At 48.7% G+C, this 13,712-nt stretch overlaps 1 non-coding gene across 1 annotated transcript; it reads left to right on the plus strand.

Annotated features, from left to right (window-relative positions):
* The first annotated feature begins 441 nt into the window (after positions 1 to 441).
* On the plus strand, positions 442 to 513 carry TRNAD-GUC (transfer RNA aspartic acid (anticodon GUC)). The gene has a single exon. It is a non-coding gene; the product is annotated as a tRNA-Asp (tRNA).
* Positions 514 to 13,712: the final 13,199 nt, after the last annotated feature.

A 13,712-nucleotide genomic window follows, 5' to 3' on the forward strand; every position in this document is an offset into this window, starting at 1 on the left:
AGGCGAGGAGGAGTAATGTTATGACGACCAGAGACCTGCAGACCTAAAGGTGACCGCACCGCACGCATAGAGGGACCAGAGCCTCCATCTGGGACGTTTGAGTGCGTGCACGAGCGCGGGTATCGGTTTGTGCACGCACCTAAATACACTCGTGGGAGATAAGGCGCCGTTACTGGGCCTTTTTTTTCTCTCGCCTCTCTCCATGGATCGTATAGTGTGATGATGGTTGAGTTTGGTTATGGTGTGTGTCTTTGTATTCACCTAGTTGGGCTTGCGGGGGTTGAGCTTTACTCTTTCGGCCCGCCACTCAACTGTCAATCAACTGTTACTAACTCTTTTTGTCACACACACACTCACTCACTCACTCACTCACTCACTCACTCACTCACTCACTCACTCACTCACTCACTCACTCACTCACTCACTCATTCACCACTATACTCCTCGGTAGTATAGTGGTGAGAATCCCCGCCTGTCATGCGAGAGACCGGGGTTCGATTCCCCGCCGGGGAGGAATATTTTACCGAGGCGGGACCAAAGAGCCAAAGCTCAACCCCCGTAAGCACAAATAGGTGAGTACACACACACACACACACACACACACACACACACACACACACACACACACACACACACACACACACACGGAGAGAAGGGACTTCGTGGCAAATCGACAACATGGGTTCAGGGAGGGTAAATCTTACCCGACCGGCTTACTAGAATTCTACGACCAGGTAACAAAAATTAAGCAAGAAAGATAAAGCTGGACGGACTGCATTTCCTTGGATTGTCGGAAAGCCTTTGACACAGTACCCCATAAGTGGCTGGTACATAAGTTGGAGAGATAGGCAGGAGTAACTGATAAGGTGCTCCAGTAGATAAAGGAGTACCTAAGCAATAGGAAGCAGAGAGTTAGTGAGAGGTGAGACCTCAGATTGGCGTGAAGTCACCAGTGGAGTCCCGTAGGGCTCTGTACTCGTTCCTATCCTGTTTCTGATATACGTAAATGATCTCCCGGAGGGAATGAACTCATTTCTCTCAGTGTTTGTTGACGAAGTCATAATTATGAGGAGAATTAAGACAGAGGAGGACTGCTTGAGGCTTCAAGAAGACCTAGACAAACTGAAGAAATGGTCGTACAAATGGTTGTTAGAGTTTAACCCAAGCAAATGTAATGTATATTTATATATAAGATGTTGCCCTTATCTACTGGAACGCCCTACCAGTTACTCCTGCCCGTGTGTGTGCACGTGTGTGTGTGTGTGTGTGTGCACGTGTGTGTGTGTGTGTGTGTGTGTGTGTGTGTGTGTGTGTGTGTGTGTGTGTGTGTGTGTGTGTGTGCACGTGTGTGTGTGTGTGTGTGTGTGTGTGTGTGTGTGTGTGTGTGTGTGTGTGCGTGCGTGTGTGTGTGTGTGTGTGTGTGTGTGTGTGTGTGTGTGTGAACGTATGTGTACACTCATGTCGTTGAACTTAAAGGATGGAGCTAGGCTCCAACTTAGTCTTCTAAATGTGTGTGTGTGTTGTGTGTGTGTGTGTGTGTGTGTGTGTGTGTGTGTGTGTGTGTGTGTGTGTGGAGTGTGGGGGTGGTAATGCACTTATCTAGATAGGCTTGCAGGGTAGAGCACTATCTCCCAAGCCCCAGCTCTCTATCGGTTAATACATTGCTTATCGAGTTAGGTTCGACGCTCTCTCTCTCTCTCTCTCTTGTCGCCCATATCGCTTGGTAACGACACGTTGATGGATTGTTTCCGCCGTAGTTCAACAGGGATTACAGAGGGGCACAAAAGGTCGTAATCAGACATCAGCTAATATATTAATACCTGATCGTACTGATAACAATCAGTGCACGGAGTCAGCCTCCACCATTCTTAAATCATTGAAATTAATTTGTCCTCCAGCATTAAATACATTCTTCTTAACATTCTGTTGTTGATTCGGGGACTTAATTAGTTCCTTCTGTGGGAAACTGTGTTTTTTTCCACTAATGTGAGATTTTGTTCCTCTAGTATTTCCTATTAATTCCCGCCTCAATGCTGTGGGATTAAACTGTTGATATAACTCTGAAATTTGTCCAGATCTTGTTTGTGTTCTCGCTAGTCAGGGGTATTTTTCCCCTCCGCATATCTAAAAGTGGTCCGACATACGTGGAATATGTTGACCTTTAATGACTCTTTGTTCTGCTGTGTGATGGACAGTCCTTTTGTTGACCAATGTGACCACGTGTATGTGTCTTGTTTATGTTTCCAAAACGTCCATGAAATTCATCTAAAAAAAACAACTGACAAATAGAATCAGACGAGTTAAATCCATTGTCGCCTGTAATAAGTAAATAATGTATGGTACCAGATTATTCAACTAATCTTATCGCTTTGAATAACATGGCATGACAAGCTCTTGATACAAAGCTTCCCATTTTCATTGCATGGAAAATGGGAGGATATTGAATGTAGAGTTCGAATGCGAGTCGCCAGTGTGTGTGTGTGTGTGTGTGTGTGTGTGTGTGTGTGTGTGTGTGTGTGTGTGTGTGTGTGTGTGTGTGTGTGTGTGTGTACTCACCTAATTGTACTCACCTAATTGTGCTTGCGGGGGTTGAGCTCTGGCTCTTTGGTCCCGCCTCTCAACCGTCAACCAACTGGTGTACAGATTCCTGAGCCTACTGGGCTCTATCATATCTACATTTGACATATCATATCTATCATATCTGTGTGTGTGTGTGTGTGTGTGTGTGTAATAGAGACCCCTTCCACCTGCCCCCTCCCACCTCCCCCCTCTCACCCTCCCCCCTCTCCCCCCCCTCTACCCTCTTCCACCTAGTCTACATCTCCTATTTTGTGAAAAGGACAATTACGAGAAGGTTGACGTTGTCTATGTGGCATATCTCATTCAGGAGGGAAAATGTGAGGAATGTGCGGGTGTGAGGGGCACCAGATGTGCTGTTACAGCAGCTGGGGGGCCAGGATGTGTCATGTGACACCCCAGTACTCTTTATGCTGCCTTATGCTGTTGCTGCGTGGCCAGGATGTGTCATGTGACACCCCAGTACTCTTTATGCTGCCTTATGCTGTTGCTGCGTGGCCAGGATGTGTCATGTGACACCCCAGTACTCTTTATGCTGCCTTATGCTGTTGCTGCTGCTGCGTCTCCTGCTGCGGTTACTCTTACCTTTTGCTGCTGCCTCTGCTGATACGCTTGATCATAATAAAGAATTAAAAGTTTTTATTAAACGTAGTTAAATAAACGTAGTTGTATAAACGTAGTTAAAAATACAACTTTTAACTACGTTTATACAACCTTGCATCAAAGAAACAATTGTAAGAATTGTATTTTTGTTATGTTATTTAGTGCGATTGTATGTTGAGAGAGAGAGAGAGATTAGGCCTTGTGTAGTGGCCCTGGTGGCCAAGGTTGTGTAATGGTCCTGGTGGCCAAGGTTGTGTAGTGGTCCTGGTGGCCAAGCTTGTGTAGTGGTCCTGGTGGCCAAGCTTGTGTAGTGGTCCTGGTGGCCAAGCTTGTGTAGTGGTCCTGGTGGCCAAGCTTGTGTAGTGGTCCTGGTGGCCAAGGTTGTGTAGTGGTCCTGGTAGCCAAGCTTGTGTAGTGGTCCTGGTGGCCAAGCTTGTGTAGTGGTCCTGGTGGCCAAGCTTGTGTAGTGGTCCTGGTGGCCAAGGTTGTGTAGTGGTCCTGGTGGCCAAGGTTGTGTAGTGGTCCTGGTGGCCAAGGTTGTGTAGTGGTCCTGGTGGCCAAGGTTGTGTAGTGGTCCTGGTGGCCAAGGTTGTGTAGTGGTCCTGGTGGCCAAGGTTGTGTAGTGGTCCTGGTGGCCAAGGTTGTGTGGTGGCCCTGGTGGCCAAGCTTGTGTGGTGGCCCTGGTGGCCAAGCTTGTGTGGTGGCCCTGGTGGCCAAGCTTGTGTGGTGGTCCAGGTGGCCAAGCTTGTGTGGTGGTCCAGGTGGCCAAGCTTGTGTAGTGGTCCTGGTGGCCAAGGTTGTGTAGTGGCCCTGGTGGCCAAGCTTGTGTAGTGGCCCTGGTGGCCAAGGTTGTGTGGTGGCCCTGGTGGCCAAGGTTGTGTGGTGGCCCTGGTGGCCAAGGTTGTGTGGTGGCCCTGGTGGCCAAGGTTGTGTAGTGGTCCTGGTGGCCAAGGTTGTGTAGTGGCCCTGGTGGCCAAGCTTGTGTAGTGGCCCTGGTGGCCAAGCTTGTGTGGTGGCCTTGGTGGCCAAGGTTGTGTAGTGGCCCTGGTGGCCAAGCTTGTGTAGTGGCCCTGGTGGCCAAGCTTGTGTAGTGGCCCTGGTGGCCAAGCTTGTGTGGTGGCCCTGGTGGCCAAGCTTGTGTAGTGGTCCTGGTGGCCAAGGTTGTGTAGTGGCCCTGGTGGCCAAGCTTGTGTAGTGGCCCTGGTGGCCAAGCTTGTGTGGTGGCCCTGGTGGCCAAGGTTGTGTGGTGGCCCTGGTGGCCAAGGTTGTGTAGTGGTCCTGGTGGCCAAGCTTGTGTAGTGGCCCTGGTGGCCAAGCTTGTGTGGTGGCCCTGGTGGCCAAGCTTGTGTGGTGGTCCTGGTGGCCAAGCTTGTGTGGTGGTCCTGGTGGCCAAGCTTGTGTGGTGGCCCTGGTGGCCAAGCTTGTGTGGTGGCCCTGGTGGCCAAGCTTGTGTGGTGGCCCTGGTGGCCAAGCTTGTGTGGTGGTCCTGGTGGCCAAGCTTGTGTGGTGGCCCTGGTGGCCAAGCTTGTGTGGTGGTCCTGGTGGCCAAGGTTGTGTAGTGGCCCTGGTGGCCAAGCTTGTGTGGTGGCCCTGGTGGCCAAGCTTGAGTTGTGGCCAAGAGGATCGATAATCATCACGTGGGTATGGAGTCCGTAACCTGAGCGGCCAAGGGAACGTGGGAGGTGGTGGATGCTGGACCCCCTCAACCCTCCCCCATCACACACCCCACTAACTCCCCCCTCACTTATCCCCCCCTCAGTCATCCCCCCCCTCAGTCATCCCCCCCTCAGTCATTCCCCCCTCAGTCATTCCCCCCCCCCACTCATTCCCCCCCCCCCACTCATTCCCCCCCCCCACTCATTCCCCCCCCCACTCATTCCCCCCCCCCCCCCCCCCACTCATTCCCCAATTCGGTATGTTCCAGCGCCGTCGCAGGAACTGTTAGCTCCGGAGTTGACCTCGAAGTGGGTGAAAGAAGGCACAGGGACTCCAAACCCGGAGACCGTCGTGGTCGGGGCCGGAGAAGAAGCAGCCCGTCAAGGGCAAGAACAACCCCAGCCTCCCGGAGCAGAGCCTGGGCCGCACGAGCCCCAAAACGTGGACGTCCTGTTCCCGCACCTACGGGTTCCAGACAGAGATCGTCACAGGCCTCTTTCACCCGAGGCCCGCTTCCTTCATGAGCAAGCAGAAGGAAGAGTGATAATTATTAAATACAACAATTATTTTTTATAATAATCATATAATTATTTAAGTGCAACTGTGAAAATATAATTAGCTGTATTCCTTACAGTAATCTATGACACATTAATTGATTGATGAAGATTAAGCCACCACAAGAGGTGGCACGGGCATGAGTGGCCCGTATAGATGGTAGATGTTTGGAGTGAATGTGGTCGTTGGTAGTGTAACATCTTGAAGTGTGTGTCTTGATGGGGCGCTTGAGGCGTCTAAGACAAGCAAACGAGTGTACAGCGAGCGGTAGCAGTAACAATCCGTGGCCAGTGTCAAGTTAACAACGGTACAGATCAATGGGGTCGTAAGTTTCTCCTCTCACCCAACCATCAACTCCTTTAATGGGTAGGAGGATGGTATAGTTATTAGAGAAATAAGCAGTGTACTTGGCCTCAGTTCTACCGAGAGGTTCTTCGGTTGATTATAAAAAGTGTCTGATCACCCACGGTACCTCTTCTTTAACTTTATAAACAGTGGGCAATTAACTGCTTTCCTAGCAATTCTACGTCGTTCGTAGCACGTCACTACGTGAGCCTCGTTTGCCAGCCGCGGTAGTGTCGCTCCTCACGATCGTCGGCCAAGTCGAGGTGCCTCGACGAATCACAGTCGTTCCCGCCAAGGAATGATGCTCGGCTCTCATTGGTTAAGGCACCAAGCGTTGTTGATCTTAAAACTCAGAAATTTCTGCTTTCATCTCTGGAAGTTGAAGCTCGACCGGCCCCAAACATCCTCTCAGTCAATCTCTCAATCTCCTCCTCCATCTTTTCCATGACCACGTTCGTCTCAGGGGACAGGATAAGATTATTATGATAATAAAACTGAATGGAAATGATCAGTATAGCGTTAATCCCACCTTCAGCTCTCAACGCTACTAGTTTTTTTTTTTTGAGAGTGAAGAGTATGGAGAGGCATAGGTCAAGGAAAGTGAAGAAGTGGGAAATACAGTGAGAGTTATGAAAGCAGGCGGGCTGTCCGCCTTACTGACACGATGTGTGGGTGTTGGCAGCTAAGCTAAGCTTACTCTTTCTCTTGTCAGGGAGCTGTGAGTGTGAGAGATGTTCATCATGTTGACCAGATCACACACTAGAAGGTGAAGGGAAAACGACGTTTCGGTCCGTCCTGGACCATTTTAAAGTCGATGACTTGAGAATGGTCCAGGACGGACCGAAACGTCGTCGTCCCTTCAGATTCTAGTGTGTGATCTGGTCAACATACTTTAGCCACGTTATTGTGATTCAACGCCTACATATTTCGGCATATATAGATGTTTATAGAGGAATACTGTGTAGCAGTCATATATATACACACCCTGATGGTTCCACACATGTTGTTCTGTTTAAGGCTCTTTATTTTTATTATTATTATTTATCGATTATTTATATACACATACACACACACACACACACACACACACACACACACACACACACACACACACACACACACACACACACACACACAATATATATATATATATATATATATATATATATATATATATATATATATATATATATATATTACTAAATTTTTTCCAATTATTGGGGGATTTCTGGTCACTATTTCACCTGGGAATTATGTACTGTTGGGCTGGGTTTTCATTTAGTGAATCTTGGGCCACCAGCTGTGGGAGCGGGGCGTCTCATCTTGGAGTAATTTTTCTAACATTGGGTCTTCTAACATTTGGATGGTGTTCCATACCCTGATGGTTTCGTGCTGCAGTCTGATGTTTAGTGGCTGTGTGTTCAGGAGTTCATGGAGCTCCTGGATTGTCTGGTCATATGGTGGACGGTGTTTTGCTGCTCTCCTTAGCGCCTTATTTTGCACTGTTTGCAGTTTTTGCATGTTTGTTTTCTTTTAGGTGTATAGTGGTACTGGGGGATACTCTAGATGCGGGAGAACTAGAGCCTTATATAGATGTATCTGAAAGTTCGTACTGAGGCTTCGGAATCTCTTCGGTTTCCCTAAGGCTGCTTTTTTTTTGGGGGGGGGAGTAAAGAGGAAGGAGAGGCATAGGTGAAGGGAAGTGTAGAAGTGGGAAATACAGTGAGAGGTATGAAAGGCTGGTTTGGATTGGTTTGGCTGGTTTGATTGTCAATCAACTGTATGGAAAGGCTAAGGCTGCTTTGGCTTTGTTTAGTCGGTCCCTTAGGTGAATTTTTATCCCTGTTCTATTGATCATGAGTCCCAGTATTACTTATAAGGACAGTGTTTTGTTCCGTCATTCATTACGGACCCCCATACCCATCCCGTGGGCGGTGGTGGACCCCCATACCCATCCCGTGGGCGGTGGTGGACCCCCATACCCATCCCGTGGGCGGTGGTGGACCCCCATACCCATCCCGTGGGCGGTGGTGGACCCCCATACTCATCCCGTGGGCGGTAGTGGGAATGAGGGGTGGTGGCTGGCCGGTGTGAGCTTAGGGAGGGGGGAGGGGGGGGGGAGGGGGGAGGAAGAGGAATGGGTGAGAGCAGATTTGGGAGAGCAAGGTCCGGTGACATAGTACCGTGACACTATAAATGTCTCTCCTCCACCCCCTCACTCTGACTTATTAGTCCCACACAAAAAACACTCTGCAACACAAACGCACATACGCTCATGTACGCTTACACGCGCGCGATCGAGCACGCACGCAGGCTGAAAATCACAGTGAAAATACTAAAAATAAAAAAGGGTAAGAGTACCTAACAGTCATGAAACAGTAAGCCATCCCGAGAGAATGTAAGGGAAGAGGAAACTGACAACCGAGGTCCCACAGAACTCGGTTTCATGTGTGCGTGCATGCGTACTCACCTAGTACGTTCTAACTAGTATGTACGCACCTAGTATGCACACCTAGTTGTACTCACCAAGTTGTGCATGCTGGGGTTGAGTTCTGGCTCTTTCGTCCCGCTACTCAACTGTCAATCAACAGGTGAAAAGTTGTGTACTCACCTAATTGTGCTTACGGGGGTTGAGCCGTGCACTTTCGGTCCGCCTCTCAATTCTCAATCAACTGTTTCTACTACTACTACTTTTTTATCTCCACACCACACACCAGGAAGCAGCCTGTGACAGCTGACTAACTCCCAGGTACCTATTTACTGCTAGGTAACAGGGGCAGAGGGTGAAAGAAACTCTGCCCATCGTTTCTCGCCGGCGCCCGGGATCGAACCCGGGACGACAGAATCACGTGTCCAGCGGGACAAACAATGGACAGACAATATACCTGCCCGAGGAGACAAAGTCTTACGTCTCAGTGATTGCAGATACACAGCTAATGAGGTAAAAACTGAAGAAGACTGCAGTAAGAGAGCTCCCTGAACAAGCCGGAAATGTTCCGATATATGTAGCCACTGACGTTCAATTAATTCCCCCCCCCCCCCCATGTTCCAAATATTCCCCCCCTAAAAAACATATGAAAATATATATTCCCCCCACATGTTAAACAGTATTTCCCCACCATACATCCGGAAATGTATCGACAAACCTGATTATTTCCCCACAGGTCGAAATATTTCCCCACCAGAGCTCACCCCGTATACGCACCTCTCAGCCGTCAAATAGAAGGCGTTAATACAGAAATCCTTCCCCCAAAAAAAGGACTTAAAAGAAGGAAAAAAAATTATTTCCTCCTGGCGGCGGCCCTCTAGAGGCATAGAAGCGTCCTCTAGAGGCATAGAGGCGTCCTCTAGAGGCATAGAGACGTCCTCTAGAGGCATAGAGGCGTCCTCTAGAGGCATAGAGACGTCCTCTAGAGGCATAGAGGCGGCCTCTAGAGGCATAGAGACGGCCCTCTAGAGGCATAGAAGCGTCCTCTAGAGGCATAGAAGCGTCTTCTAGAGGCATAGAAGCGGCCTCTATAGAGGCATAATACACGAACACAAACCCGGTAAAACCAGCTTCGCGTGGGGGGGGGGGGGGAAGAAACAAATAATCAGGGTCATGTTTTCACGGCCACCTCCTTTATCGATTATGACCCTCAAGTCCATTGTCCATACGGGCGTCTTTGATCCTCAGAAACGCGTCGCATCGCATTTATGCCGTTTCCCGGAGACGAGAGGAGAGGCCGGGGCCGTTATGTGGCGATCAGGGTGGACAGTAAAGAGGCTGATAAAAGGAGGAGGAGGAAGAAGAGGGGTGAGGAAGGGGAGGGGAGGGGGGGGGGGCGATAGGGCAATGATGAAAGAAGGAGCGCATCGGAGCGTGGGTGATGCGAGACACGGTCATTCGACGGCCCATCCTGTATTGCTGTAATTTGTAGCGCCGACGACCTGGACTGTAGAGGGGATTGGGGTGGTGTATGGAGGGGGGAGGCTGGGATTGGGGTGGTGTATGGAGGGGGGGGGGGAGGATGGGATTGGGGTGGTGGAGAGGGGTGGCTGGAATTGGGGTGGTGGAGAGGGGTGGCTGGGATTGGGGTGGTGGAGGGGGTTGGCTGGGATTGGGGTGGTGGAGGGGGGGGTGGCTGGGATTGGGGGGGCGTGGGGGCTGGGAAGGGAGAGGCGATGATTGGGGGAGGGGGTGGAGTGGGGGGTTGATATGGTGGGTGTGGGTGCTAATGTGTATGAGAGGAGGTGCTGATGTGGGTGTGTAGGGGTGGGATGGGGGGGGGAGCGGACGCGTAAAGGGCCGGGTGGGAGGGGGGGAGAGAGGCGGGGGTTACTATTGTAGTGCGTAGGGGTTGTGGAGGTAATGTAGCACTTACCTATCAGTGACAACTGGGAAGATGAGGTCTCTATGTCCCCGCCTACTACCTGATGTGTTGTACTTTCTGTGTTATAATTGAATTATTCTGGCGTTCGAATTCTTTGTCGAATCTGGTACTAAAGTTGCAGATGAAGGGGGGCTTCCACAACTACTTCTTCCAGTGCAGTCGTCGCTTGTTCACTACCCGTACAGTGCAGGGTACGAGTATTTCCTTATATTTCTTCGACTCATTTGCGTTCTCAGCTTCCTGTAATGTTCTCAGCTTCCTGTAATGTTCTCAGCTTCCTGTAATGTTCTCAGCTTCTGGTAATGTTCTCAGCTTCCTGTAATGTTCTCAGCTTCCTGTAATGTTCTCAGCTTCCTGTAATGTTCTCAGCTTCCTGTAATGTTCTCAGCTTCCTGTAATGTTCTCAGCTTCCTGTAATGTTCTCAGCTTCCTGTAATGTTCTCAGCTTCTGGTAATGTTCTCAGCTTCCAGTAATGTTCTCAGCTTCCTGTAATGTTCTCAGCTTCCTGTAATGTTCTCAGCTTCCTGTAATGTTCTCAGCTTCTGGTAATGTTCTCAGCTTCCTGTAATGTTCTCAGCTTCCTGTAATGTTCTCAGCTTCCTGTAATGTTCTCAGCTTCCTGTAATGTTCTCAGCTTCCAGTAATGTCCTCAGCTTCCAGTAATGTCCTCAGCTTCCAGTAATGTCCTCAGCTTCCAGTAATGTCCTCAGCTTCCAGTAATGTTCTCAGCTTCCAGTAATGTCCTCAGCTTCCAGTAATGGTATCAGCTTCCAGTAATGTCCTCAGCTTCCAGTAATGTCCTCAGCTTCCAGTAATGGTATCAGCTTCCAGTAATGTCCTCAGCTTCCAGTAATGTTCTCAGCTTCTGGTAATGTCCTCAGCTTCCAGTAATGTCCTCAGCTTCCAGTAATGTCCTCAGCTTCCAGTAATGTCCTCAGCTTCCAGTAATGTCCTCAGCTTCCAGTAATGTCCTCAGCTTCCAGTAATGTTCTCAGCTTCCAGTAATGTCCTCAGCTTCCAGTAATGTCCTCAGCTTCCAGTAATGTCCTCAGCTTCCAGTAATGTCCTCAGCTTCCAGTAATGGTATCAGCTTCCAGTAATGTCCTCAGCTTCCAGTAATGGTATCAGCTTCCAGTAATGTCCTCAGCTTCCAGTAATGTCCTCAGCTTCCAGTAATGGTATCAGCTTCCAGTAATGTCCTCAGCTTCCAGTAATGGTCTCAGCTTCCAGTAATGTCCTCAGCTTCAGGAAATGTCCTCAGCTTCCAGTAATGTCCCCAGCTTCCAGTAATGTCCCCAGCTTCCAGTAATGTCCTCAGCTTCCAGTAATGGTATCAGCTTCCAGTAATGTCCTCAGCTTCCAGTAATGGTCTCAGCTTCCAGTAATGTCCTCAGCTTCAGGAAATGTCCTCAGCTTCCAGTAATGTCCCCAGCTTCCAGTAATGTCCTCAGCTTTCAGTAATGTTCTCAGCTTTCAGTAATGTCCTCAGCTTCCAGTAATGGTCTCAGCTTCCAGTAATGTCCTCAGCTTCCAGTAATGGTCTCAGCTTCCAGTAATGGTCTCAGTTTCCAGTAATGGTCTCAGCTTCCAGTAATGGTCTCAGCTTCCAGTAATGGTCTCAGCTTCCAGTAATGTCCTCAGCTTCCAGTAATGTCCTCAGCTTCCAGTAATGTCCTCAGCTTCCAGTAATGTCCTCAGCTTCCAGTAATGTCCTCAGCCTCCAGTAATGGTATCAGCTTCCAGTAATGTCCTCAGCTTCCAGTAATGGTCTCAGCTTTCAGTAATGTTCTCAGCTTCCGGTAAGGTCCTCAGCTTCTAGTAATATCCTCAGCTTCCAGTATTGTCCTCTCGTCCTACTTTCTATCACTTTAAAGAGGCTGTCCTCCAGCCTCTTTACTCCAGATTCCAAGCCGGTGCTGCATATATGTTCCGTACTGACCTAAAAAAAAAAAAAGACTGTGTATTAAATTGAGAGAGTTCTGATTTAGTTCCTTAAACGATGTTCTAATGTTTCACAGGTCCAATATTCTGCAGATGTTACTCTGTGAGTGCCTCTGGAAATAGGAAACACACAACTAGAATGGCTCACTGGAGGCTCTGTTCCTGGAAGACAGCAAAAATCATACCTGTGATAGAATGTATACCTTCTAATGAACTAGAATGAATAATGTAGATATTTGAAGAGATTTCATAACCAAATGACAGTATGGGGGTACTGTCGGGGACCCCGTACTATCACACCTTCCTGAGCGGCATGATCAGATATCGATGATCAAGCAGGACAAGGCAGGAAGGGTTGATTCCATTTTCCTGAACTGCAAGAAAGTTTGCGACACTATACCACGCAAGAGGATTCCTATACTGATTTGAGAAGCTTAGGACATGTCGAAAAGGGTACAAGAATAGCTATCACACCAAGAGAGTGAGTCTGAAGGAGTATGGAGGCCCGAAACAAATGGAAGGAACTATACTCGTACCTCATGTAAGTGTGGCCAAAAAGCACAATTCACTGAAAAGCTGTGGAAGCCACCTCCATCCACAACTTTAAGGCCAGTCAGTATAGATTTCGAGCGTCAGAGTAGTTAAAATTACAGCAGAACGTGGCAAGTAGGCGAGGCATAAACAGCTGAACTTCACTCACCATAGTAACTGATAGACAAGTAGCAGAAGGTAAATCCAGGGGCCCGCACTGGGATCCCCTCGGCTTTTAATATAAGTTAATAACAAAACTATGGAAAGACCCAACGCGTCCATACTTACGTAAAATCCCAAAGTGACACCGTAGTGACACAAGGAGTTTAAACAGAACGCATGCAGACTGTTCTCCGAGGGCCGGGACAAACCTGAGAGCAGCTCTGATGATGGCGGTCCAATGACTTGGGCTGGACGGTAGAGCGTCAGTCTAGCTTCATGCAGGTTGGCGTTCAATTCCTGACCGCCCAAGTGGTTGGGCACCATTCCTTCCTACCCCTCATCCCAAATCCTTATCCTGGCCCCTTTCCAAGCGTCATATAGTCGGAATGGCTTGGCGCTTTTCCCTTGATAATTCCCTCCCTCTGATGATGGCGACTTCAGCCTAAGCTGGAATAGTGAGAGGAGAGAATGAACAATGCTTGAATCGGAGAAGGAAATGAATTAACAATATAACATCAACTGCGTGCACGAGGTTTGCAATGATTCAAATAATTTTTAGAAATTTGAAAGAAAAGATCTAAAGGGACCTAAGCAAAGAAGCGTTCAGGAACATTGTTCAGTTTCCTGTAGGATTCCATGTCTAAAAACCTTTCAGGAAGCTGGTCATGGAAAACTTCAAGAGCTGGAACAAGAAAACCTTCAGGAACCTGGACAAGGAATCTTTCACGAACTTGGACACAATCCTCAAGAAAAAGGAAGCCTTCAAGAACGAGGACAATAAAGCCTTTGAAATTGTAAATAAAGAAGCCTTCAGAATACGCAGTACATAACCTATGTGAGACCAGTCCTAGAATATGCAGATCTGGTGTGTGACCCAGTTGTGCCATTATGTTGTGAGCTGACTCCTATTGGCAGTGGCGAGAGCTGCATGGGTGGGAACAATGGTCACAGGTGATATACTGAAGGGC

Source organism: Procambarus clarkii, chromosome 28 (genome assembly GCF_040958095.1).
Source record: "Procambarus clarkii isolate CNS0578487 chromosome 28, FALCON_Pclarkii_2.0, whole genome shotgun sequence".
NCBI classification, from domain to species: domain Eukaryota; kingdom Metazoa; phylum Arthropoda; class Malacostraca; order Decapoda; family Cambaridae; genus Procambarus; species Procambarus clarkii.